Source organism: Rattus norvegicus, chromosome 18, assembly GCF_036323735.1.
Source record: "Rattus norvegicus strain BN/NHsdMcwi chromosome 18, GRCr8, whole genome shotgun sequence".
NCBI lineage: Eukaryota > Metazoa > Chordata > Mammalia > Rodentia > Muridae > Rattus > Rattus norvegicus.
The window spans coordinates 44,786,195-44,789,990 of NC_086036.1; the positions used below are offsets into that span (position 1 = coordinate 44,786,195).

The window sequence follows — 3,796 nt, forward strand, 5'->3', positions numbered from 1 at the left end:
ACAACACAGCTACCTACAGACATGTACAGGCACTGCCTTCAGAAAGTCCAGAGCTGGGAAACTAGATCACTCTCCTCCTCCTCCTCCTCCTCCTCCTCCTCCTCCTCCTCCTCCTCCTCCTCCTCCTCCTCCTCCTCCTCCTCTTCTATCTCCTCTTCCTCCTCCTCCTCCTCCTCCTCTTCTACCTCCTCTTCCTCCTCTTCCTCTTCCTCCTCCTCTCCCTCCTCCTCCTCTTCCTCTTCCTCTTCCTCTTCCTTTTCCTCTTCATCTCACTGTAGCCCAGGATGTAACATCACCTGAGAGTAAGAACCCACTCAGCGCTATCTGGCCAGAGGTATTCCACCCTCTCCATCGTTAAGATAGTCTGGTTGGGAAACATCCAAGAACCCAGTAGGTTTATGGCTTGAGGAACTTTATACTTCTATTGATAAATAAGATAAGATGGGTAGAAGGAAGTCAGAAAAACAAAGAGAAACACACTGGAAGAGCATGTGCATTGTGGTTTGGGGTTAAAATGTAGTTCTTACACTAGCATTTGATTGTTCATCCCAAATCAAAACTGAGAAATAGAAATTCTGTGCTTTGCCGATTTTAATTTATCTTACATAAATGATTACAGAATACAATATACATTTTGAAATCCACCATGGCAAACATGACGTATAGAGGGACAGTCACCAATAAGGCGAACGTGATAGTGAAGGAAAATGCAATTTGAGACACGTATTCCAGAACAGTCTTAAACCTCACTGATTTCTGTTGTTTGGAGGATGTACGCTGGCAAAGAACAGTCGCCTCCAGGCACACATTACACATTCAAATAGAAGGAGACAGTATCTGCCAAGATAACTCATAATCTTCGAACTGAAGATAAACACCATACACTGACACACTTTTTAGAATGCATAAGCACACCACCTAAGTGTGGAGAGAAGATTTGATATTCTGGGTGCCGAAGCGCCATCAAGTTAGGCATCAGCGGGCATACATAAGGGAGCTCAGCTATTCAAGAAACTTTTCTGTTAACTTTGTGTAAGACCTATTGTTTATTAATTATCAGCAAGGAATGCACCATATGCTAGAGATTTCAGCAAATATTCTGATTCATCTTCACCCCAGGCGCAGAGAACAGCAAAGGACAAATAACCATACTAGGGAAGTGCTTTGGGCTGCGTTGTGTGCTTAAAGATGAAATGCCCTTTCTTACAGCAAAGTGCCTGAAGGAAATGCTGTGTGTATCTCAGAGCCAAATTTGTGGTGTTTTGGTTTCCCCTGGGCATAGGGTTCTTTGCTGTCATGTTCAGGGAGATTGTGAGGTACAGAATTATGATGGAGTCTCTGTAAACCCAGTATGAGTTTTTGTTAAAATACTTCAAGTGGAATAAGTAAATTAGAAGAAAAATAATTCTAGAACGTTACCAGCGTTACGGTGTTGATGCAGCCCATGGAGGTGCCAGAGAACACACCTCAGTGCACATGTAGACAGGGCACCAGGGACTGTCTACACAGAATACTCAGGGCTGCAGCTTGTCAGGCAGCAAAGCGGAGACCCTGCACCCCAGCCAAGCTCCATGTTTATCCGTTTATACTGAGCTTCCACCAAAGATTAAGGGAAATCAGAATACCTGACCTAGGTTACTTTAAGAGAAATCATACGTTGAGAATCTGAGCTTTTTACCACTTGTTCATGGAGAGTAAGAAAAAAAGTAAAGGAATGTACACACACACACACACACACACACACGCGTGTGTGTGTGTGTGTGTGTGTGTGTGTGTGTGTGTGTGTGTGTGTGTGTGTCAGGCACCATGGCAATTGCTAAGGACTTTTTAATTTGTGTAACTATGATTCATCACCAGGAAAAAAAAGTGTTTGGTTTGTTTTTTACATTGATCCACATAACCTCACAAAGGTGAGGGGACTTTCCGAGAACGAGCAACTTGATAAATGAAAGAATATGAATCTGAAATGAAGTCTGGTTCTCATTCCATGGCTTGTGGTCTTGTAACCAAAAATCTTCTTTTTCCTAGATGGAGAGACACACAGAGACAGGGAGCCCTTTCAGAGCACTTTGAAATGGAAATGCTATTATTTGGGGTCGAGTTACAAACTATCTGGCTTGAGATTCCAGTATGAGCAAACATCAGTAGAAGCCAAAGACTTAAGAAAACGAATTATCGCACTGAGGTCAGGGGTCATTTGGAAGCTGGAAGAACTTTCTTTCCTGGGTTTCATCTAATCTGAAGATGGAGACTGCTGGAAGCAAGAAGCAGAACACAGAAGAACCAAGGGAAGAAGTGGAACGCCAGACGCCTACTCAACCAAGCACATCTTCTGCAAAGACTGGAGCAATGGGGGAAAAAACAAACAAACAAACAAACAAAGCCAGAGAAAGATAACAGTTGTAAGCCAAAGGAGAAATCACAAAATGCTGAGACTCTAGGACACACTCGTAGGAAGGTATCAGTTCCTCCTTTTCCAGAACATCTGCCCCTAAGTAAACCTGATACACCGAGATGTTTTGCCAGCATCGTGCCAGCACATGAAGCTGAGCAGTAAAGGCCAGAAATTTGACGCTTATAAATGACTCTGGGGCTTTCCCAGAGCAAACATTCCTGACTTACCAAAGGAGGCCAGGGTGAAAACATCTCTTTAAAAAAAAATGAGGAGGGGGCGACAGTTCCGCTTGAAATAGTGCCTTTATACCAGAGGAGCAAATACCTGTCCTTATTGATCCTCCTGTGTTCTATGAGGAAGTCAGCACTACTGTTCTGACAACTGCCTTCAAGACAGTGCTGATGCCTTGGCCTAGAATTTCATCCAATGCTAAGAGGATCGATCCAGTGCAAGAGACTTATAGGGGAATGTGGTGTGTGATTCATGGGAAAAGCATTCCTGCGACCTCAAGTGGTTGGGTTTGGCTGCAGTTCCATCCTGTACAAGTCTGGGTACCTGAGAAGAAAGGAAAAATTCCTGTTTCCTGCTTCCTACTTTCTGCTTCCTGTTTCCTGATTTCTGTTTCCTGTTTCCTGTTTCCAGCCTGCAACGCCTGGAGGACAATATACTGTGCCCTAAGTGTGTTCACAGGGAAAAGGTCTTAACTAAGACGCTCCAAGGATAAAGGGTAGATCTCTTAAGTTTGGCATCACTTTGCCACAACTGAAAACAGACCCAAATACTAAGGGTGGATCTCTTACACACGGCATCACCCATTCTTGTGGAGCAGGCTACAAAGTTACTGCTGACACCGAGACTGACAGAAATCCACATCTATGCCTTTGAAGGTGTCCACCTCACCCAGAATTATGGGATATTATAAGTTAGCTACTCTTGTGTGAAGATTTTTTAAAAAAAAAGTGTCCTGTGTATTTTGCTGCAAGCAGGTCCTGGGGCAAGAATATGACATCTCCAGATATAACACTTGCTTGTCTTGTCACCAGCACAACTAGGGTCATAGACAGTTCAGCAGTCAATGTGAAGACCTTGTGCCTGTAGCCTCTACATGTCCTCTTCCCTGGGTTGTATTACGTTGTCAGTGTTTAATATTTAGGTTTGTTTTTCCGTTGATGTAAAATATTACACCAAATTGGGGGGGGGGGGATTCTCCTCTGATAACAAAGTCTTCTGTGGAAGTTTAAGAAAACAGTGGTGTTTGCCATGAGAACTTTATTCCTCAGGAGAGGCAATGAAGCAGCTTTAGAAGAATCTTTAGAAAGGACCTGGAGATTAGACATCTCTTCTGCGGAGCAGCTCTGAACTGAAGGAGTTATTTCTTCCATTACTTGGCCTTCCCTCTTC

The 3,796-nt window shown here is 43.6% G+C and overlaps 1 pseudogene; it reads left to right on the forward strand.

Annotated features, from left to right (window-relative positions):
- The first annotated feature begins 2,244 nt into the window (after positions 1 to 2,244).
- Positions 2,245 to 3,119, forward strand: Dppa4-ps5 (developmental pluripotency-associated 4, pseudogene 5; annotated as a pseudogene).
- The last annotated feature ends 677 nt before the right edge of the window (positions 3,120 to 3,796 follow it).